Source organism: Pogona vitticeps, chromosome 3 (assembly GCF_051106095.1).
Source record: "Pogona vitticeps strain Pit_001003342236 chromosome 3, PviZW2.1, whole genome shotgun sequence".
Taxonomy (NCBI): Eukaryota; Metazoa; Chordata; class Lepidosauria; order Squamata; family Agamidae; genus Pogona; species Pogona vitticeps.
In genome coordinates, this window is record NC_135785.1 from 238326175 (window position 1) to 238351371 (window position 25197).

At 42.4% G+C, this 25197-nt stretch overlaps 1 protein-coding gene across 4 annotated transcripts in view; it reads right to left on the bottom strand.

Moving 5' to 3' along the window:
• Window positions 1–20190, bottom strand: part of PDS5B (PDS5 cohesin associated factor B) — a 101251-nt gene extending 81061 nt beyond the window's left edge. For 3 of the 4 annotated variants that reach the window (XR_013543352.1, XM_020788547.3, XM_078389984.1), the window contains exon 1: window positions 20004–20141. The gene's annotated coding sequence lies outside the window, so the exon portion shown is untranslated. Of the gene's footprint in view, window positions 1–20003 lie in introns of all 4 variants that reach the window. The other variant, XM_078389985.1, reaches the window with a different exon arrangement.
• Between the last annotated feature and the right edge of the window lie 5007 nt (window positions 20191–25197).

Consider the following 25197-nt stretch of genomic DNA (forward strand, 5'->3'; position numbering starts at 1 on the left):
GAATTTTTTTCTCCCCCATTGGAAAGCAGCTGTCAAAATCGGGTTCAATGCATTTCAATGGGGGTAAAAATTCACCAAAAATTAACGAAGAGTCAGAACAAAGGCAAATTAAGTTTGCACACGTTTTAGAAGGTGCACTAACGTTTCCAAGCATTTAAAACCGTTTTTGAACCTTTTAAGAACACTTAAAATTGCAAAAACGGACATCGCAAAACCATTGAAATGCATTGAATAGGCTTCAATGCATTCCAATGGGGGATACATTGTTTCGCTTAGCGATGTTTCCTATGGGGACTTTCGCTTAAGGATGGCAATCCGTTCCCATTGGAACCGATTAACTGGTTTTCAATGCATCTCTATGGGAAAACGTGTTTCGCTTAGCGATGTTTTCCCATAGCGATGTGTTTTTTTTTAACCAATTAACAGCGTTAAGCGAGGCACCACTGTATTTTTTTAAAAAGGCATAGCTCCGAAATTACCTTGAACAAATCCAAAATATTATGTTTAAACAGGGGGGAAAATCAATACATCACGCATAGCACACCCTCTCTGCTGTTTAAGCTTCAAATATTTTGGAAAATAGCTACACTTATACATATAGGAGTCATTGTGTTACAACAGAAAGGATTAAACAAAAAGTCAAACTATGGGCCAAAGTAAACTTTTCCCTCCAAGAACATATAACTATAATAAGATTACGCATACAACCAGGACTGTTCTTTCTCTTTCAAACACTATATTTAGGACCAGACCAAAGTGAATTAAAGTAATGGCAGCTTTTACAGGAAAAGCTACGAGGGAGTGCTGATAAGTATTGAGCCTTTCCCAGAAAAAAATTGAGCTAGGAAGCTGTAACTGCCACACTATTCTACATACTGTATTCCCCCAGGAAGTCAATGCACTTGCGACATCTGTCCTGCAGCTTAAGTCCCTGCAAATAAAATTATTCTGACTGCTGGTGTAATCACTCATTTTGCAGCATTAGTTGCCTCCAGAACACTCCCAAATCATTGTCCCTTTAGGTGTTTTTTTAGTTTGGGGAACAGATAATAGTCAGAAGGAGCCAGGTCGGGAGAATAGATTGGATGGGGCATCACTTGAAAGCCTAAGCACATCAGTTTTATTATTGTTTCACCTGCAGTGTGCGACGAGGTGTTGTCATGCAACAAGATGACATTTCTCGACATTTTTCCTTGATGTTCTGCTTCAACTTTGTCAATAAAGCACAGTAAAGCACACCAGCAGAACTCCCTTCTTATCCCAAAAAAAAGGTTGCCATTTGCTTCTGCACCAACCTTTGCACTCAGAACGTCTTGGCCTGGGGGAACCACTGTGCCTTCATTCCTTAGACTGTTCCTTTGTCTCAGGAACCTACTATCAAATATCTCAATGCTGCCTTGATCAAGATCACATACCAGTTAATTCAATTTTGTGGAGCATCATGCTTATTATTAGAGATCCTCATGGTGCCGTACTTAAATTGCAGTTCTGCTCATGACCCAGGTTCAAGTCCAGGTACTGGTTCCAGGCTGACTCAGGCTTTCATCCTTTTGAGGTCAGTAAACTGAGCACACAGCTCAAGGGGGTGGACAGCAATATGTAGCCTGCATAATTAAATTTGTTAAATTGGCCAGAGAGTGCTTTAAGCTCTCTGGCCAGTTTACAAATTTAATTATGCAGGCTACACAGTATATAAGCAGCACTCTGCTTTTTATTATAAATATTCATAGGAACAAATTAATGCCAATTATATAAACCCTTGATTTCACTGCTGTTGGCAGCGACCAGACTAAAAATTATTTAGAAATGGAAAACTGTGAACAATATAAATATAGGAAAGTGCCTGAAATGGATATGGAACTTTCCTATCACTGAGAAACCAACACTCAATTTAAAGGTGCCAAATAGTAAAGACAATCAGCACCTTCTATAGACTGATGACATGTGAACTCAGCCCAATTATCAAGGACTAGGGCAGATGTCAGACTCTGGGCTTATTTGGTTTATTTTCTTGTTGTTTACTAGAACTCAAAAGATCCAGCATCTAAAGCCAAGTACAAAATAATTTTAAAAATTAGGTGACTTTGATTCTAGAAATCTAGAATTGAACTAATCCTACAATCCTTGCACAGAGATTGGTTGCCCCCAGATTTTTCGTGTTCCAGAGGCAAAATTAATACTATTATTAATTCAGGAACATAAATGCTTGCCAAACGTCTATAAAACATGGTACTCATTTATATACAGTGGTGCCTCACACAACGATGTTAATTGGTTCCAAAAAAATCAACGTTGTGTGAAACATTGTTCTGTGAAACACCATTTCCCATAGGAATGCATTGAAAACCGGTTAATCCGTTCCAATTGGAACGGATTGCCATCGCTGAGTGAAAATCCCCATAGGAAACATCGCTGTGTGAAACAATGTTTCCTCTATTGGAATGTATTGAAGCCGACTCAATACATTTCAATGGCTTTGTGAAGTCCTTTTTCGTTCCTGTAAAAGTGTCTTACAATGTTTGGAAGCCGTTTTAAATGGTTGCAACGGTTAGCCCACCTCCTGAAACCTATGCAAACTGATTTTGGTGTTGTTCTGACACTTCGTTAATTTATGGTAATTTTTTGTTTTCTCCATCGCTGTGTGAGGCGGCAAATTTAACAGAAAAAGGCATCGTTGTGTGAATTCATTGTTGTGTGAGGCACTCGTTGTGCAAGGCACCACTGTAATTCATTAATTTACTAACAGAAGACCTAGAACCACCAAAACACTGTATGAAACCCACTAATTTATACTGAATGAGACTAACTGACAGGCTAAAGATGGCATAGGCATCCTTCACTCTCGAGAGACTATGGTAACATGCTCTGAATCGAGGAGTGTCCTCTCCAGAGCATGAAGCCCAGGTAAGGTAATATGGAGGATAGGCTGTTATCCAAGCAGCAGATCCCCCCTCTCCACATTGCTGAAATGGTCCAATGGAAAGGCAAGAGCCAATGCAACTGGTTCCAGCAATGTCGCAGGAGTTGGCAGAACGACACATGCTGCCTTCGGGACTCCAGCTCCAGATTTTGCCTCGAGGTTAACTCCTGAAGCCTTTTCCATGAGTGGATATAGCCACAAGGCAGTGGAGGTTTGAAATCGGAATTTTCCTTCTCCTAGATGGGCTGCCTTCCATGGCTGACGAGCCCCACCTACCCAGCCTACTCTTTAATAGTGCAGGCTAAAGATAGACACAGGATACTTAAAGAATTTGAATGGATAAGTTTAATTTGTTTAATTTATCTTTTAATATTTAACTGATTTTGTTTTTAATTGTGTGAATTTTAAGGTTGTGAACCATTTTTTGGTCCCTTGTCAGGAGAAATGCGGCATTATCATCATCATCATCATCATCATCATCACCACCACCACCACCACCACCACCATCATCATCATCATAATGCAAACACCTTCTACAACCTAATCTGATGATAATATACACTGTTAATTCATTTATGGTGGAAATACATTGGAAAGACATTAGTGCTCTCTTGATCAAGATATACCAGTCTCTTCAATTTTGTGGAGCCTTCTGCTTATTATTAGAGACCCTCACGGCACAGTGGTTAAATTGCAGTTAATGAAAGTCTTCATGCTGTTTATTCATTCTATCTATTTTATGTAACTTTTGCCATAATATGTTCACCTCTTTTTTATTAAGTCTCTTGGCTTAACATGAAAATTTGAAGAAAAAAATACACCTTGTAAAGCACAAATAAAATCATAACTTCACACTGGCTTGGTGTTGCTATGGCACAGAGGCAGGAGTCCAGAGAAGACAGAAAACTAAACAATTTTTTTAACGATGTTCATAGAATCACAGAATCATGGAGTTGAAAGGGGCCTATAAGGTCATCAGGTCCAACCCCGTTTGATGTAGGAATACAAATCAAAGGATATCTGCCGGCTGGTTCTCTAAATTTCTCTTGAATGCCTCCAGGGTTGGAGCACTCACTACATCTCAATGTATTTGGTTCCGCTGTCTTACTGTTCTAACAGTTAGGAAGTTTTTCCTGATACTCAGAGTTTTTCAGCCAGTCCCTTCAATACTCTTGAATGCAGTTTATCCAGCCCTAGGGATTTGAACTTGTTCACAGTAATAAGGTATTTTTGTCTATCTGTTTATCAGTCTTCCTCCACTTGCACTTCAAATTTGTCTGGAGGGTCATAATCTGTTCTTTGGTAAAAGACTGCGCTAAAATCGGAATTGAGCACTTCTGCCTTTTCTTTGTCTTCCGTTATCATTTTTCTATCTCCATTGAAAAGCTGAGTCACTGTTTATTTTCTTTATCTTTTGCTATGCACATAACTGAATCCTTTTTTGTTGCTTTTAGTGCCTCTAGCTAACATCAGCTCATTCTCAGCTTTTGCCTTCCTAATGTGATCCCTTGCTACTTTTCTGTACTCTTCTTTCTTTCCACTTCCTATAAGTGTCCTTTTTTGTTTTCAGGTCCTCTCTGTTGCTGTGTCAGGTAAAAATGTGATAGTTATTATTACCTCATCCTAAACTGAACATGTGGAGATGTTACTGTTACATACAGCACTGATGGTACCTGTCTGTCATGGGTTTGGAGGGAAAGTTCCATCCTATGGGGAGTGGAAGGCGGGACATCAGGGGGAGGTGCTGTACTGTATATATATATGTGGAGCTTGTGTGGAGAAGTTAGGGGGAGAAGCTGGAGTGGAAGTCTGTGTGTCAGACAGGGTACAACTGTGTGTCAGTCAGTACCTACCTGATAGGTTCAGGTTTCTTTATAGGTAGCCAGAACTGATAGGTTCAGGGTCTGTGCTTTACTTTAAAGTGTTCTGTGTGAACCAAACTGTTGTATGTATGATTGAGACTAAGCCACGTTACAGTATCTTATTTGCTTGATCTTTTTATTTACCCTGTTTGTTATTTAAATAAACCTTGTTCTTTTGTTTGTTAAAAATCCATTCCTGGTCTGTGTGACTCCTTATAGGGAATGGTTGGTGGCAGCATATTTATAGTGTGGCATACTCCAGTAGGTCTGGGGTTGTCACAGTTACACTTGAACAATTTTAGCTGAAGTTGAGGAAGGCTGTTGTAGGACTACAGTCCTAGATTCCAAACACAACAAAAAGTAGAAACCGTCTTCTGGTGTTATTTCAGCAAAGTACTATATCGTAAATGTCTGCCCACCATGCAGTCATTTAATAAAGAGAGAGGAGACAAATAGTAAATGTAGCAATACATTCATTAACGCAAGGTTACTTGCAATCCCCATAGTGCAGTGATTAAACTGCAGTACTGCTGAAGACTCTGTTCATGAACAGAGTTCAATCCCAACAGATTCTGATAGCCAGCTTGAGGTTGACTGAGCCTTCCATCCTTCCGAGGTAAAATGAGTACCCAGCTCGCTAAGAGGCAAAGTGCTCCTTGCATAATTAAGTTGTAAACCACTTGGAGAGTGCTCTAGCACTCTGGAACAGTATAGAAGTCAAAACAAAAACAATAACATGACATACTATATGGGGTGGGAGAGATACAAACAATGCAAGAGTACCAAAACCACAGGTGTTATATGTAGAGATGAGGGTATTCGTATATGAATACAAATATCCCTGCAAAGCTGGACATAACGAGGGACCATCCACTCATGGGTCTGCTGCTGCCACTGGCTCTGTCGTGGTCAGCTATGCACTTGTCAGCCTGATAGGGAGACTCATATTCCCTCCCTCTGCCAGGAGTGGATAGTCGACTGTGAGCTCCGGAGCAATTAGAAGAGAGAGCAGAGTTGGCAGTAGCAGGGGACACGCGATTGCTGACCTGGAACCAGACAGAGTGAAGTCAAGTGGGCCTTACAAAGCATGGCTAATGACAAGGCCAGTGGAGGTGATGGCATTCCAGTTAAACTATTTAAAATCTTAAAAGATGATGCTGTGAAGGTGCTACACTCAATATGCCAGCAAATTTGGAAAACTCAGCAGTGGCCACAGGACTGGAAAAGATCAGTCTACATCCCAACCCAAAGAAGGGAAGTGCCAAAGAATGCTCCAACTACCGTACAATTGCACTCATTTCACACGCTAGCAAGGTTATGCTCAAAATCCTACAAGGTAGGCTTCAGCACTATGTGCACCAAGAACTCCCAGAAGTACAAGCTGGATTTAGAAGGGGCAGAGGAACTAGAGACCAAATAGCTAACATGCGCTGGATTATGGAGAAAGCCAGAGTTCCAGAAAACATCTATTTCTGCTTCATTGACTACGCATAAGCCTTTGACTGTGTCGACCACAACAAGCTATGGCAAGTCTTTAAAGAAATGGGAGTGCCTGACCATCTTATCTATCTCCTGAGAAACCTATATGTGGGATAGGAAGCAACAGTTAGAACTGGATATGGAACAACTGATTGGTTCAAAATTGGGAAAGGAGTACGACAAGGCTGTATATTGTCTCCTTGATTATTTAACATATATAGAATACATCATGGGAAAGGCAGGACTGGAAGAATCCTAAACTGGAATTAAGATTGCCGGAAGAAATATCAACAACCTCACATATGCAGATGATACCACTCTGATGGCAGAAAGTGTGGAAGAATTAAAGAACCTCGTAATGGGGGTGAAAGAGGAGAGCGCCAAAAATGGTCTGAAGCTCAACATCAAAAAAATTAAGATAATGGCCACTGGCCCCATCACCTCCTGGCAAATAGAATGGAAAGAAATGGAGGCAGAGACAGATTTTACTTTCTTGGGCTCCATGAGCACTGCAGATGGTGACAGCAGCCACAAAATTAAAAACCTGCTTCTTGGGAGGAAACTGATGACAAATCCAGACAGCATATTAAAAAGCAGAGACCTCGCCTTGCCAACAAAGGTCCACATAGTCAAAGCGATTGTTTTTCCAGTAGTGATGTATGGAAGTGAGAGCTGGACCATAAAGAAAGCTGACTGCTGAAGAATTGATACTTTTGAATTGTGGTGCTGGAGGAGACTCTTGAGAGTCCCCTGGATTGCAAAGAGAACAAACCTATCCATTTTGAAGGAAATTAACCCTGAGTGCTCACTGGAAGGACAGATCCTGAAGCTGAAGCTCCAATACTCTGGCCATCTCATGAGAAGAGAAGACTCCCTGGAAAAGACCCTGGTGTTGGGAAAGAGGAGAAGGGGACGACAGAGAATGACATGGTTGGACAGTGTCACCGAAGCTACCAACATGAATCTGACCCAATTCCGGGAGGCAGTGGAAGACAGGAGGACTTGGCGTCCTCTGGTCCATGTGGTCACAAAGAGTCGGACATGACTTAACGACTGAACAACAAGAACAATATTAACTGACGCCTGTAACTCCATTTCTGTCATTTAAGAAGTAGGGAAAACACAAAAGCAGAAACCACATATCCTTTAAGAAACACATTTTGGACAGTAACAATTTTGCTTCTACTTTGACTGTCTCAACCAAATTAGAACATCATCAAAACAAGGCAGGCAACAATCCACAAGTAATGTAGACATCTGGATACTCCTCACATAAAGATGGCAGTACCCACATAATACATAAATGAATCTTACAAGTCTGTGTTTTATAATTCTATAGTAAAGACTACAAAACAAATACTCACAAATGTTCTCATCCTTAACAAAAAAAGAGGATATCTTAATATATTAAGACACTCCATCAAAAAATGTGGCACCCATAGCCAGATTTTTTTTCTCTCCCAGAGTGGAGCAAAAAAGATGAACACAGCTTTTATCAGCAACAGTACTTGGGGAAAACTGGTTTTGTGTATTAAAAAAATACATTTCACTCTAAAATCTTTGAATATCGTGCAAAATACAAGGCTTTTACACAAAAACAATTCCATGAATTTTTCACAAAAAGTGGTAAAATCTCCCCCACCAGGAACAAAATTTCTGTATTTTTAATTCTCACCACCAAGAAGAAAGTAAGTGAAGACTCTCATCCCTTGTCTATAATACACTCATGAATTAATGTTATATAATTCTGTTAACTATCTTGCATACAGATCTTTGTACTGTAATACTGTACATTATTCCTAACATTTTGAAATGATGAAAAATAAGACAAAAAAGTATTAAAGATTTTTGACCCATACTCCCCAAAATTTCTAATTTTTCAACTTGAAAAAAACTTATCATTTGTCCATGGGAAAAAATTAAGAAAACATCCTCCAAGTTTTTCTGGACTTTTCCATCTGTGGTTAAGGCTGGTAGGATTGTAGCCTGGGGTTACAGAATCAAAAAGCTTGCTGTAAAAGCAACAAAATTAAATTAAATGGGAAAGTAAACACATATAAATATGCACTTGTACAAACATGTATGAGATTCCCAGTCTGGTGTAGTGATAAACTAGGATTCAAGAAGTCTGGGTTCAAATTCTACTCTGCCATGGAAACTCACTGGGGGTGTGGAACTGGTAAAACCACTCTTTAAATATCTCACTTAACTTGAAAGCCCTATAAGGCCACTATAAATCATTGCTGACTTCACCATTTATAAAAATATAAAAACCTAATGAGCATGGACAGAGTTCCTACTCCAATCCTCTGAAGATGCCGGCCACAGAGACTGGAGTAATGTCAGGAAGAACAAGCTTCAGAACACAGCCCAAGAGCCTGAAAAACCCACAGCAACCATCAGATCCCGGCTATGAAAGCCTTCAAGAATACATAAACCTAATTATTTATACTTAAATATTAAGACAACTACAAAATCTAATAATCTAAGAAGAGCAGTTTTAAAAAAAGCAGAAAAGCAGCTTTTTGACTGTAGCAGTAATACAAATTAACCATTCCCAGGTAGGACATTCAAAAAAAACACAAAAGGCACTATGGCTCAGATGGTCCTCTCCTTTAGCAACCTGCCTAGCATACTCTGAGAAGAACACCTTGAGTACGACAACATAATATACTTTATATGTGGGGGAAGGAGCCTCCTGAAAGAGTTGAAATGCACTGCAAGTACACTTGGGCATCCTCTGGAAAATGGCGTTCAGCCAGTCAATCCTTCACTTCCAGAAGCATTGTACTGTAAACTTGCTGATGAGCAAAATGACCCGTTAGTCCTTTATGGGTTCACAAATGGCAACAATTTCTATTTCTATAGAGGACATCTATTCATCTAAAGAGGTGATTTTGGTAAAAAGATAGCTTAATTATCTTAATATTTTAATTTAATATTACCTATATTTCATACAGTCTATATCCCAATACCAAAGAAGGGCAGTGCCAAAGAATGCTCCAACTACCGTATAAGTGCACTCATTTTACACGCTAGCAAGGTTATGCTCAAAATCCTACAAGGTAGGCTTGAGCAGTATGTGGACCGAAAACTCCCAGAAGTACAAGCTGGATTCCGAAGGGGCAGAGGAACTCGAGACCAAATTGCTAACATGCGCTGGATTATGGAGAAAGCCAGAGAGTTCCAGAAAAATATCTACTTCTGCTTCACTGACTATATAAGAAGAGTTAAACTGTTCTTTATGGGTCATTCACGTTTTCTTTTCATTATCTCATGGAGACAACAAAGAAAGGAATCCCAGTTTTATTTTCTAGCTGGAGCTAGGCAGCAGGCAAAGATCATTAGCCACAGCAGGCAGCTTCTGAGTGCTCAGGACGCTTGTGAGGAAGATCAGTACCTTCCTGTCTGGTTACAAACTAAAGAAGAAGCTTGAGAGTGACTCTTTTCACAGCACAGTGTAAGACACTCCAAATATCTTGGGTGGCTGGCACCAACAGAAGGTCCTGCTCTACAGGGAAATGAGAGGGCTATTTCCTTGAATTACAGCTAGCCATAGTGCATCTACCCAGCCAACACAAAAAACAAAATTGTCCTACTTCCCTCCATAATTTCCTAAAGTTTAAAGGATCCTGGCTTGCTATCCTGTGGAGACATGGCCACAACAGACTTTGTTAACTGTTTATCAGCCTTAGGATGAAATATTTTACTCTACTAAAACTGCATTTTGTTGCAGAAATCACGTACAGCAATGTCTACAATGTAGGCATTCTGTAGCATTGTCAACTGCATTTGTAAATAATTAGCCCAAATACCAGTCACTTGCCACATACAGATTTTTTTTTCTTTTGGTTTCACAAAGAATGTCAGCTAGGGCAATACAGTGGTGCCTCGCTTGAGGATAATCTGTTCCAGCGAAATCGCTGTAGAGCGAAATCCTCATCAAGCGAAATAAAAAAAGCCCACTGAAATGCATTGAAAACCGCTTCAATGCGTTCCAATGGGCAAAATACCTAAGCGTCCAGTGAAGATCCTCCATAGGGCAGCCATTTTCCAATGCCTGTGTAGCGAAAAATCTGTCCAGAACACAGCAGGGAGCCATTTTGAAAACCCGACGATCACCTGTTTTGATCATCGTAATGCGAAGAATCAGTTCCCGAAGCAGGGAACCGATCGTCGTAAAGCTGATTTTGCCCATTAAAACATCATTTTGCACTTGCAAGAGCAATCACTAAAACATTGTCGTGAAGCGAATTCGTCATCAAGCGGGTCACCACTGTACATAAACAAATCTACTGCTTCTTCACAGTAGAGTACTTTTTTGTCTAGGCAATGGAATGTATTAAGATCAAAAAAGAAAAGTCCTGTGCCATTTATCAAATGATCATCATACAACAAAGCAGAAATTACATACCTTGGCTGTCAAAATGTTCTTCTACTCGGATACAATGGAATTTAGAGAATGAAAAATTAATAAATTATATTTTTATGCTGCATCATCTAGTAGCCTTGCCACCAACCTACCGAGGCAGTTTCCAGCAATAAACACAACACCCAATACACAAAAATAAAAATATAAAAATAATTTATAAAGGAAAACAACACACCTGAAATATTAGCGTATTTTTTGCTCTATAAGACACACTTTTTCTACCCCCAAAAGGTGTTGATGTCTGCGTCTTATGGAGCAAATATTGTAAAAGCGCTCCACCGAGGCCCAGCAGGGGGGCTGGCGGGGGAGAGCCTCGGTAGGGTCGGAGAGTGCCTTCCACAACCCTTTGGAGGCTCCCACCACCACCACCCCGGGACCAGCGGGGGAGAAATCGCCAGCTTCCAGGACATTTCTGAGGCTTGGACACTGTATTAGTGTCTTCTAAATATCTCTGACATCCAATACTTCTATAATCTCTTTGAAAATTAGGTTGCTTTCACCACAATCTGTGGGGATTTGTTACCTTGAGAAGGGTTTCTTCCCTTCACTTCAATGTCTATCTCAGTAACACAAGACACTTGACCATGAATTGTACCAACATGATCTATTAGAACGTCTAGAAAACGTTCAATAGTGACAGGAATACTGTACATAACTTCTCTTCCTCACACAATCGTGTGAGGAAGGGGTTAGTTTCTGATTTCTTAAATGGATTTGAAACATCAAAGTCCAACAGTATAAAACCTTTCTTCAAGAAGAAAGCCATCAATGTGGCATCTTGTGGAACCAATAGTAAGGGCAATTTATTCCGTCCGAATGCCCTTGGTATAGAACTGTCAAACCCTGCTCCCAAGTAGTCCTAAGCAGTGGCGTCTCAGGTGGTATCGCTTCTGAGGGCTGCTGTCATCTACCGCTCTCTCTCCCCTCCTTGCCCAGCAGGGCTCTTTCCCTGCCCCCTCTCAAGCCTCCTTCCTGCCACAATAAGGTGGCTTCATTGGCACTACCCTTCTTCATCTCCTCTCAGCCTCTTCTCCAGACACCATGAACTGTTCCCATTTCTTTGTCCATGCATTTTTTAATCAGATCCATTTCCATCCCAAAGGATCTTACCACCCTTGTGAGATTCAGCTTCAGCTGCTTCCACCAACTTCCTCCTTCTTCTGCTTTATATCTTTCCCCCCTTCTTCTTTCTTTCCCACCTTTTCCAACTGACTCCCTGGCTCCGCCCCTTTCTGTCTTGTCATTTCTGGATTTCTGTCACTCATTCCTTGGCCTTGGCCTGTCATCTGTTCTCCTAGACTCTTCAACTTCACTGTCTGTTTTACTACTTCCTGTACCATCGTCACTAGTAGATTTTCTTGCTTGGCTCTTGCTTCTCTGTTGAAGGGGTTGTTTTCCTCTCAATCTTGAGGATCTTGGGCTTGGACTCACCACTTGCTCCATGGGTGAGGGATGGCATTCTGGCAGGGAGACTGTCTACCCTTCCATCCTTCTCACATACTCATTTTTTTTTACTTTAGCAATTTGTTCCTCAAATATTTTTTGCCTTGCGGTTAATTTAATTTGTTTGAAATTCCTGCTCTTAATTTCCTGATCTGAGTGACACTTTTGAAATGTTTTTAAAATAAGAATACTGTCTTCTAAGCCTATTTAACTGTTTGACATCACTTTAAAGCCATTCTAATTATAAATATAACTGTGCTGGACTTTCCCAGCAAATTCCATTACTGTACAGTGGTGTTATGACCATTGGCTGAAACCCAGCAAACAAAGAAACCAGGGAGTTGCATTTATTTACTATATAGCCAGGTTGTGTCATGATCCAAATTAACATTTCTCAATCAATTTCATTAATCAGCCATTATTATTTTTATGCCTGGCTCAATTCCCTGTTGTAAAACAGCAAAGATCTGACCAATGAAGTAACAAAATCCAAACATTCATTTCTGTACATAATTCCATCACTACTTCTAATTTATCCTATTCCTCCCTTCTTTGCACATAAACAAGAAAACCACCTATATATGCTCTATTCTTTCTATAGTTTTTCAAACTTACATTTTTACCACATGCATTAGCTTAGATGTTCTAATATATCCATCATGCTTTCTATTAGCATCAAAATACATACACGTCATTCTATTTAAACACATTTATACCTGTAACTATTGTTTTCTACTAAAATCCCTAAAAAATACCTGGAAACAGACCCCATCGAACTCAATGGGCTTACTTCCAAAGAAATATGTACAGGACTGTACTTTAACTGTTCTCTTTAATCTTTCAGGTGGTCTTCATTTTTCAGTTTCCAGGTGCTAACCCCAACATTTATCTATCTGCCCATGTGATAAAAAAAATTAAAATGTCCTTGAAGCATGGATTTTTCCTTCCAAACTATGCATTTCTCAACTTCAGCCAATTTCTGCTCTGTTGTTATTGTTTAGTTGTTAAGTCTCTTCGTGACCATGAACCAGAGAATGTCAGAGACAGGCTCTCCTGTCTTCCACTGCTGCCCGGAGTTTGGTCAAATTCATGTTGGTAGCTTCGGTGACACTGTCCAACCATCTCGTCCTCTGTCATCCCCTTCTCCTCTTGCCTTCACTCTTTCCCAGGGAGATTTCTCTTCTCATGAGATGGTCAAAGTATTGAAGCCTCCTCTTCAGGACCTGTCCTTCCAGTGAACACTCTAAATTTATTTATTTCAGAATGGATAGGTTTGATCTACTTGCAGTCTAGGGGACTCTCAAGAGTCTCCTCCAGCACCACAATTCAAATTTCTAGCATATTCAACACAGTTTTAGCTGGCTTAGTGTCAACTCCACTAGCTCTCAGCGTTTTTAGCTAGTTAGGATTGCACCCTTAGAATCTAATTTCCTAGAATAATACAGTATATGCATATGTATAGGTTTGTGTTTGCATGCAAGTCACTGGGTTGAGAAACAATTCTATATGGGATATGTGCCAGAAGTGACAGTTATAACAGCTGAGGAGTGTAAATGTATGTTTATGAATGGAACTGCAAGCTGATTCATCTGTATGGCTCCTGGCCATATTGTTTGTTTAGTCGTTTAGTCGTGTCCGACTCTTCGTCACCCTATGGACCAGAGCACGCCAGGCCCTCCTGTCTTCTACTGCCTCCCGGAGTTGTGTAAGGTTCATGTTGGTTGCTTCGCAGACACTGTCCAGCCATCTCATCCTCGGTCGTCCCCTTCTCCTCTTGCCATCACACCTTCCTAACATCAAGGTTTTTTCCAAGGACTCTTTTCTTCTCATGAGATGGCCAAAGTACTGGAGCCTCAGCTTCAGGATCTGTCCTTCAAGTGAGCATTCAGGGTTGATTTCCTTTAGAACTGATAGGTTTGTTCTCCTTGCAGTCCAGGGGATTCTCAAGAGTCTCCTCCAGCACCACAATTCAAAGGCATCAATTCTTCGGCGGTCTGCTTTCTTTATGGTCCAGCTCTCACTTCCATACATCACGACAGGAAAAACCATAGCTTTGACTATTCGGACTTTTGTTGGCAAGGTGATGTCTCTGCTTTTCAAGATGCTGTCAAGATTTGTCATCGCTTTCCTCCCAAGAAGAAGGCGCCTTTTAATTTCAGGGCTGCTGTCTCCATCTGCAGTGATCATGGAGCCCAGGAAGATAAAATTTGACACTGCCTCCATATCTTCCCCTTCTATTTCCCAGGAGGTGATGGGACCAGTGGCCATGATCTTAGTTTTTTTGATGTTGAGTTTCAGACCGTTTTTTGCACTCTCCTCTTTCACTCTCATTACAAGGTTCTTTAATTCCTCCTCACTTTCTGCCATCAGAGTGGTATTATCTAATTTCTGCTCTACAACTAGGGAAAACAGGGGGAGGGAGCGGAATTAAAACACCAGCTAGCTGATTACTTCACACTTTGCTACACAGGTGTTTTAGCCTCAAAGCATTTCTCATTGTTTAATAAATCAAAATCTTTTCTTCTGATATCACCATCTCATCTACACAAGTACTGCAGCTCTACCCATTTCTTCACATGGAACCAACATTTTCATAAACATTTCCTTTGAGCCTGTGTCCTCCAGCCACCTATGCATTATTTCTCAGACCTCCTGATAAAATCAAAGAGGGTCATTACTGTCTACACTATCATGACCACTGATGCTTCTACAAGCCTCTCTAACATCCCATCCAGACAACCTATGCTGTCCACAAACTTCATACCAGACAGGAAGGTCATCTCATATAATTACCATAAGTTAACTGTCACCTATGTCATCAATACATTGGCACAGATTCTCGATTTTCGAAAATGCAGAATGTGGGCTTATAAACTATTGAAAGGAATCTCATCATTAAAGTCTTAGTAAAGACAACAAGAAACATTCCCACTCATCCTGTCCTCTACCTGGATCCTGCAGACTTTTTCCCAGTCAAATAAATGGGCAAGTACTCTTAAAACAGCTTCATTCCAATGTGTTTGTCACCAGTCCAAAAAGTCTTTCATATAATTTCTGGATCTTTTATATGTAGACTATACTATATATTAGAACTATGTTAAAAGCTTTTATAAAATGAATAGTGCAGTGAATATAAAGTTGTACCCAACAAATAAGTCTCAAGAGTAAGAGCAACGTATTTTTCGCTCCATAAGATGCACCTCTCCATAAGACGCACCAAATTTTTAGGAGAAGAAAACAGGAAAAAAATCTGTTTTCTTCTCCTAAAAATTGGTGAGCCTTATGGAGAGGTCTGTCTTATGGAACACAACCTAGGACCCTTTGGAGGCTCACCCAGACCCCCTGAAGGCCAGAGGGGGCAAAATCACCACTTTCTGGGGCTCTTTTGAGGTTTGGAAAGCTTCAGAAGAGCCCCAGAAGGTGGCAATTTCGCCCCCTCTAGCCTGGTGGGGGGCAGGGTGAGCCTCCAAAGGGTCCTAGAGTGTGTTCCAGGACCCTTTAGAGACTCAACCTGCCCCCCCCGAGGGTCAGAGGGGGCAAAATCGCCACCTTCTGGGCTCTTTTAAGGCTTGGGAAGCTTCAAAAGAGCCCCAGAAGGTGGCGATTTTGCCCCCCCTGGACCCGTGGGGGTGTGGGGGTAGCGTGGCAAGGGTCTGAGGGGGCCTTCCAGACCCTTGCCACGCTACCCCCCCACGGGGCCAGCATGGGCGAAATAGCGACCTTCCAGGACCTTTTGAGAAGCTTTCCAGCCTCTCAAAAGGTCCTGGGAGCTGGTGATTTCGCCAGGGCTGGCCCCGTGGGGGGTGGGGGTGGGGGCAACCTGGCAAGGGTCCTGGGAGGCTCCCTTGGACCCTTGCCACGCTACCCCCACCCCCACCCCCACGGGGCCAGGGAGGTAAAATCGCCAGCTTCTGGGAGTGTTTGGAGGCTCCCCAAGCCTCCAAACACTCCCAGAACCTAGCGATTTCGCCAGGGCTGGCCCCGTGGGGAGGTGGGGGCAGCCTGGCAAGGGTCCTGAGAGGCTCCCTTGGACCCTTGCCACGCTACCCCCACCCCCCCACGGGGCCAGGGGGGGTAAAATCGCCAGCTTCTGGGAGTGTTTTGAGGCTTGGGAAGCCTCAAAACACTCCCAGAAACTGGCAATTTTGCCGGTGGGAGGAGCGTTGCAAGGGTCTGAGTGAGCTTCCAGGACCCTTGCAACGTTCCCCCCACCAGGAAGCTGGCGATTTCACCTGTGCTGGCCCCGTGGGGGGGTGGGGGAGCATCACAAGGGTCCTGGAAGGCTCCCTCGGACCCTTGCGACGCTCCCCCCCACGGGGCCAGTGGGGGCGAAGTCACCACCTTCGCACCATAAGACGCACAGACTTTCTACCCCCCCCTTTTGGAGGGGAAAAAGTGCGTCTTATGGTGCAAAAAATATGGTAAATAACTTGAGAACAGTAGGAGAAAACTCAACATGGACAGCAAAATATCAACAATCCTCTTAGAACATATTTTTAATATGAATTTTTAGATTTTCAGAAAAAATAGGACAATCTTATTGCCATTTGAATCTCTTCAGTACTTTTTAAGATAGTGCAAATTACCCATAGAAGCATTTTCTATAGACATGTTATCCACTTTATAGATTTTGAGGATTCTAATGATACAGCAGTTACAAATGTGAATGAAGTTTCAACAACCATCACTGACTTCAGATGTCTGTATGTTTTTCATCTAAATGCATAAAATTGCAGAGGTGATAACTTTCTCAGTTACAGGAAAAAATATCCTTTCAAAGGAACCCAGCCTTTTGACTCTTCAGCATTTACTTAGGAGGCCTTAGTGTAGTTTAAGCACAATATAGTTTTCGTTTTGTGGACAGTATGGGCTGAATCCAGCAGTGTCCTTCTTTCAGCAGAATTGGGCACTACTGTAAACTCCTCATTCCTCTGTAGCCCCCTGCCTACACATATCGCAATCTGTCCCTGAAGAGTTAGAAGACCCTCTCAAGCAGATGGAGTTGCAAGTGGCTGAGAATGAAATGAGTAATACAAGAAAAACTGGTCTTTTTACACTGTATGTGCCCCAATGCATTAAAATCATCACCATCATCATCTTAGAACTGCAGAGCTGGAAGAGACTCTATGGATCAAAGTCCCAACCTCTAGCTCTGCAGTCATATACAGTACCTAAACCACTGAGCTATCATAAAATGTATACACCATTGCAAATTACACATACGTTGACTTTACTGATAAAGTTAGAAATACAACACCACCACCCTTCAATTCTATCTCTGCATCCATGCCCCAGATAGGATGGGGTCTTACCTTCCTCTTCCTTGAATGCTCTACTGCATGAGCAGAAGGCCCTTCCTGAAGTCTGAGTAAACAGGTACCTAGTACCTCCTTGTGCTAATGAGTTCTGGAAACCTTCTAGCATACAATGAATAGAGTACTGGCCAAGGACTAGGATCCTCTTAAACTACTCGGATAACAGACACACGTTAAAAAAGACTTTAAAGCAAATGCAACCAATTAAAAGCGAACAGCATAAAAGTTGGGAGCAATAAAAAGAGCAAAAAAGGCCAGAAATGCACACTACCATATACCCATCAAGAGTTAAATAAGAGACTTGTGAAAATAATAAGAGTTTTAACCAGCACTAAAAAGATATAGTGGGTACCTGGTGCAACTCACAAAGGAGGCGACTTCTGTTGTATTTTCCTTGTCAGACTAACACAACAGTCCTTGCTGTAACCATCCTCCCCATGAATTTTCCAACTAGGTGAGGGGAGGGGGGAAAAGACAGCCAAAGGCTAACTACCTATCCTATATAATCATGAAAGGGGATTACTGAACATAAATGGTGTATAAGCAATGTTTATTTATAAACCTATATGGAAAACTGAAAACACTGCAAAAACCTTAATAATTAAAATATGACAATTGTGCATTCAATTCTACTTTATTATCAGTCAAACGCTCAGCAACATTTACATTTCTGCTGAAGTCACGAATTTTACAGCCATCTATAAATAGTAGTAAAAGATACTAACCTGTACAGAAATCTAAACTGAACACATGAAATGAGATTCTAATTACAAACATTTATCTCCATATGTAGAATTTACCTTGTGCACAAGTCCCACACATGTACACAATGCATGTCTCAGACTGCATGTACATATAAAGCATCTATGCATGTACAGCTTTCAATAATGTAAAATCTGTAACTAGGTATACCACCACCACCACCGCAAACACCTTTGGACTGCAGAACTGGAAGGGATCCTATAGATCAAGTCCAGCCCCTCTCAAGGAACCACAGTGGGGAATTGAATGCCCAACCTCTGGCTCTGCAACCAGAGACCAAAGTTGCTGAGCTATGTACACTGGAAGGGTAAACCTAGGACCTTCTACTACTACATCCTCACCACCATGCATCCTGCTGATATTACCCATCCTAATGCAGCAGTAAATACAACTAGTCGCAGAGCATGTTACCATAGTCTTTCGAGACTGATGGATGCCTACACACAGAAGAAGAAAAGTATACAAGAACATAAAAGCAGACTCTTCCACCAATACATTAAACCCACAACACAGTAATATGTCTCCATTGTGAAACTCAACCCCAGCCCCAGCCCCACCACCACCACCAAGAACTCGACAAGCTCTAAAGAAGACACATCCATGCAGGAGTGATCTTTATTATTTCCGTAAACCATCGCTTTGCTCTTCTCCACCCTCTAACAAGAGGCAGGGCCCGAAGTTGGAAGTATCCTAGGGGCAGGCGGTGTGAGACATTCCAGTTGGGAGGTCGCTGGAGCCTAGAAGCTCAGTCCCAAAGTAAAACCAACGTATCACAAGTAATGACCAGTGCACTGGCAGAGAAGTGCGAGGGGCCTTGCTCTTCGTATTTCAGGGAAGCCAAGGCAACTGCCCCAGCAGAAGGAGCCCGGTTTTTGGTTCTTGCTCGCGGTGGAGGGCGATCGGCCCCCGGCGCCCCGCCCCCGCCCGCCCGCTTTCCCCACTCTTTCCGCGACCGGAGAGAGCCGTGGCCGCCTCCGACACCAGGCAAGTTGAAAGAGAGTATAAAAATGTGAGAGGGGGGGAGTCGGGGAGTTCCTTCCCCCCACCACCACCCCTTCTTCCTCCCTCTTCCTCCCCATCTCCAGCAGGCCCCGCCAAGGGCAGGAGGAACGGGCTGGGGCAGGCGACTTCGGCGAGGGAGGATAGACTAGGCCAACTGGGGAAGGCGAGCGGCACAAGCCTCGGGGGCTTTGAAAAAACCCCTTTCCAAGTCTCGAATGAGGAAAGCGGCTCGAGGGGCGGGTAAGGCAGGCAGGCAGGCGGGTGGAAAGAAGGAAGCCGGATCCCTGAAGCGCCACATTTGAGGCAAGCGCCTTCCTTTCCCTCCTTCCTTCTGCCGCTGCTCCTCCTCCTCCTGTCTCGCTGACTGAAAAGGGGGGACTCGGGGAAGCAAGAGAGGGCAATCTCTTTCTATACAGTATATATTTATATAACTGAAGGGGGGGGAAGGCAATTCAGGCAAGGTCACCCGTCGCCACCCGGTCGCCCGCCGTCTCCAGCGCCCAAACAGCCCCGCAAACCAGGCGAAGGCTCGCAGCCACCCGGCGGAGGAAAGGGCGGCAAGTTCAACATGCAAAGGACGGCCGAGGCCAGCGAGGGATGGCGGGGCGTGAAGGGGAAAAGGAGGAGGTGGGAAAGCTGTGGGGCCGGCATCCTCTTCCCTCCCTCTACCGGTCGCCTTTCGGTTTTCCGCCTGCCTTGAACAACCGAGAGAAAGCAACGAGACTCTGTGGAGGAGTCTCGGGATGAGCGGAATTGCCAGGGAAGAGCGAGGGAGCCTTTTCTCTTACCTTCCCGTGGCTCGGGCGAGCGGGCGGGCGGGCTGCAGCCTTTACGGCTCCTCTCTCTCTCTCCCCCGTGTCTGTGTGGACGACGACGACGACAAGGCAGAGCGACGAGCCCGCCCGCTCCTCTCGAGCCCACCGCGCGAGGCTAGGACAGCCGCCGCCGCCGCCCCGCAGCCAATCGCCGCGAACCCCCTCCCACCCCTTCCGCAGATCGCCGCGAAAGCTTCCCCCCCCTCCTGCCCCTCTTTCTGTCGGCTTCAAAATGGCGCCAACTAGTCTCTGGTGGCGGCGGCGGACCCCGCCACCGAGTGGTGGGGAGAGACCAGAGCCTGAGTGAGGCAGTAGCGACCCCTGCAGGAACTGAAAGGAAGTGAAAGGGGGGGAAAGTGGTGAGAAGAAAGTGGACGGTGCTCGCCGGAAAATCCGCCATACAACCGAGAGGGAGTATTTCTCTCTCCTCTCCCCCCCCCCACTTCTTCCCTCGGGAGTGTTACTGCCGAGTAGACTTGTTTCAGGGAAAACTCGACGTCCCCAAACTTTGCATGAATGGGGGCATTAAATTCCTCGGATCTTCTCCGCTTACTTAGAAGCCCGTCGTAGTGGGTCCAGCGGGGCTTTCGGCGGCGCCCCAAGAGTGTGATCCTGTGTGGGGTTGTTGTTTTTTTTAATTGAATATTCCGTTAGTCAGGCCGTCTCAGAAGTAAAGTCAGACGTTCTTCAGAATGGCTTTCTCCTAAACAAATGCATACAATTGGAACTTTGCACGGCGGTTCTATGCGTGTCTACTCAGAAGTGAGCCATACAAGTTCAATGGAGCTTATTTGTGGGGTTGTCGCTTTGAAAAAAAAATCAATTTCGTGTTGAGGGTTTAGGCCGGTGTGCACACGGAAGGGCGGCCACATAACTAACAGGGCGATAAATGTGTTCCTCTTTAGTGAATCCTGATAAATGTATGATCAATGGAAGAGGAAACATTGTTGACAAGCTATGGTAAAGTTGATGGAAACACCTAGTTTCACTTGAACGGAAAAGATCCGAGGAATTTGAGTGTTATGAATAGCTCACTTCCCCAGTCCAGGTTCAAAACAACAACACAGGCTGTAAGCTTGTGTTCTATCACAAGCCATGTGCCATTTTAGAGATGTCTAAATGGAGAACAGCCCATGTGGAAACTACTGAAACATAATCATAATCATCAAGTCAATTCTGCTTGATGGAGATCCTTTTTTCAGGGTTTTCCAGGTAGCGAATACTCAGAGGTTGTTTACCATTCCCTTTTTCTGGGGGCATCTTGGGACTGTGCAGCTTGCCCAGGACCGTACAGGATGGCCCTACTGACAGGAGGCATATTGGGGGAAATGCACTCCCAGCCTCTAACTAAACCACTGAGCTATCCAGCCGCTGAAACATAATAACTAAAACTAGAATCAAAGTTATTCCAATCTTTCTCAAGTGAAGTCACCCATGTTACTGAAAGGTTAGAAAGAAATTAATTGAACTACAGAATGACATTTCCTTCTTCCATTAAAATTCCTCTCTTTCCTACAGCTTACCTATAAATATGTTTTAAAAAAGAAGCAGACAACTGCAACCAAATGTTATAGTACGGAGTACTTCTTGTCAGAGTTCCAACCACTCCATTTTGTTCCACCCTGCAATCAACAGTATCCTTTACCTACTGAGCATGCTCAGTGCCGACCTGAGAGGGCTACACTCCTGTTTAATCCCAACTATGATAATCTTTGACTTCTTTGCTGATGAGGAGAGGCACAACTACAAACAATTCCAACAAGAAAAAAAAAGGGGGGAGGCAGCAAAAAAGGCCAGTGTGGCTTCACAAAAAGCTCAGGGAGGACCTAAAACCTGAAAAAGACATGTGCAGGAAGTGGAAAGTAGGCCAGACCACCAAGGGTGGTACACATAAGTAGCAAGGAAATGCAGGGATAGCATTAGGAGAGCAAAAGCTGAGAATGAGCTGAGGTTAGCTAGAGACACTAAAAGCAATAAAAAAAGCATTCTTCAGCTATGTGAGTAGCAAAAGACATAGTGGCACAAATCCGCAATGAAGATTGGAAAATGATAACAGAGGACAAAGATATCCGTCAGCTATGACCATTTCTGGACAGGGATAACCTGGTAGCAGTAGTCCATGGCCTGGTAATCTCCTTGTTAGACTACAGAGGGTGCTCATATGCATGCTGCATGGTAATACATGAATGCTGTAGCAAGAGCAGTATGTAGTTGCGAAAATTCTAATAGGAACATCTTTCACAGCCCACATGACACTGGTTCTGAAGGATTTGCACTGGTATGAGTCCAAGGTGTTGATGATGACCTACAAAGTCCAAAACAGCTTGGGACCTGGATATTTAAATGAGAGCCTCTATAGAAATCCTGCCCAGTCACTAAGATCTTCTGTTGAGGCCTTCATCCATGTGACACCAATGAAAATTGTTCATTATCTGGAGGTATGGAGTCGGGCTTTCTGGTTTGTAGTACCCAACCATGGAACATTAGAACCTTTGTGTGTTGAGGATTTTCACCTGCACAGGTTTTGATGCAATTGTTTTAACACATTTGAAAGTGTTTAGTTCTAACTTGTTTTAAAGATTTTACTTTTTTAAATTGGCTCTGTAACACGCCCTGATATCTTGTGATACAGTGCAATCTATACATGTTTTAAAGGAATCAATAGACATTTGCTCCAGGTGAGAGTGCAACCTAGGAATAAGTCCCACTAAATTCAGTGGGGCTTATTTCTTAAGAGTTAAGCATAAGATTCTGCTGCTAATATACCATTCATTGTAATATTTTTGCCTTTTATAAAAACAATACCTATCTTAAACTTTGAGTTTTGGATGTGTTTACTTGTACTGTATAGTTTATTGTTTTAAGATTATATGTTAATGATATTATAGTGTTGTCTGTGTTCTGTATAGGTGTAAGATGCCTTACATTGGGCTGTTTGGCTGGAAAACCTGCAAGAACCATCAGATCCCGGCCGTGAAAGGCTTTGAGAATACAATGCCTTACATTCTTTAAATGTACTTGACAGAGTTAGCGGAATTTTCCCAGGTTTTTCCCAGGTGGTGATAACCGGCAGAGTTCCCAGTGAAGTGCAGACACAGGCAGCAAACTCTCTTGTAGCAGAAATACTTGGTTTATATGCAGAATATTTACAGCTTCAGTCCTTATTCTATACACAGCAGTTTCACAGTCACAGAGCCTTAAATCAGTGTCACAGTCCAGTAAATAGTCATATACCATATATCAGTCCGTTCTGCCAGAGTTCCACTCTCCAAGCACGTAGGTACGGTTTCCTCTGAACTCTCAGGCTTGGCTCCACAGCTACAGCACTTCACGACGACAGTAACACACAGCAACCCAACAACAACCCACACTGTTGTATTCTAGGTCTCCCAGTTATATACCAATCCTGGTATGTTCTGGTAAATTCTTACTCAGCTGTTCATGCTTTCTGCTTAGCTTCTCTCTAGCTCTGGTCCTTACAAATACTTACTGCTGGTACAAACTGCATTTAACAATTTCAGGTTTATCTAAACCCTGTCAGTATTATTTATTCCATATTTATTTATTGATTTTGTCTATATGTTGCTTTTCTCCCCAAGGCTTCTCACAACAATTAAAACTATACAATTATCACAGTTGTCAAAATACTATTTTAAAAACTATATTAAAAGCAGTTAAACATTTGGCAATATTAAAACCAGAACTGAGAGCAATTTTAAAATATTTTTAGAAACATTTCACAGTCTCTAAATTTCATAAATATAGACTTCTTGAGAACACACACGAACCTTATTGCTCAAAAGCCTGCCTGAAAAGGAAGGTCTACAAACTGAGTTCTAAGCACCAAACCTTAACCAGGATAGTACCATTCCCCTGCAACAGATTTATGAAAGGAAAGGTATAGAAAACTTTTAGGGAGACCAAAAACAAAAGAGCGTACTAATTATCCTTAGTATGGTCTTTTATTTTTGGTCTCCCTAAAAGTTTTCTATACCTTGTCCTTTCATAAATCCTGTTTCCCCCAAAATAAGGTAGGGTCTTATATTAATTTTTGTTCCAGAAATGCAATAGGGCTTATTTTTAGGGGATGTTTTTTTTTCATGTACAGCAATCTACATTTATTCAAATACAGTCATGTCATCTTCTTCTGGTTGCTGCACAATGGTAGAGGGTGGGGTTTCACTTAAATGGGTCTTATTTTGGGGGTAGGTCTTATTTTAGGGGTAACAGGATATGACTGAGCACATTTAGTGATCAAAGAATTCTGATTGACTGGGGTTAGAGGGACAAATAACAAAGGTGAAAGAATAAGATGAAAACCTGAACAGTGAACATACCACACCACAATCCAGGCCTAACATGCAAATGCTGTTAACAGGTTCTTCTCCATCTTCTATGGAAATATTAAACTAATGCAACAATTATATGTTTTCTCATATCCTAGCTTATTCCAGTCAATACATTATAACTTGGCTCCATTCCTCATAACAAAAACAACAAATGTTAGATGTCCCACATCATCACAGCCATATGGGCGAGGACTTCATGGAAACATACCTGCTGATAATTGGTTAAGCTGGTGTTAGAGAATCTTTCAGGGGATTCCAACTTCTACTGGAATTAAACTGTCAGCAATGTTTTTGGACCAGTGTCTGCCAAAGAACTTACATTCCTTAATTTGCCTTATTCGGTCATATGGTATATAATGATAATTTGTAGACAGATGTTTAGATTTTTAAAGAAATGGGAATAGATGGTAACAGTATGCCTCAAAATGAAAAGATTTTTAAATGTAATTCAGCTTACAAAATATTTTCAAAACTGATTCAAATATGTTGTCAATTTCTATTTATCCCTTGGATTTAAACACTGCAGGATCCAAGGGGAGCGAGGGACAAATGTATGAAAACAGAAGTTTTTAGACCTTTAAGAAACATGGGGAAGAAGTGTGGCATGTTTCATCCTTGTATGTCAAGCAACAGGTTGTATTTTCTAAAACTCCATAAGAACTCCATAGTACCTGTAGCATTTGTTTAGGTTCAGGAATCTTTGCCACTTTGCAACTTTACTAATCAGTAAATAAGAAACATATTAAACAAACGGTTCTGCCAAAATAGATTTTATTTGCAAGCACACACTTCCACAGCAGTTATGATGTTATTCACAA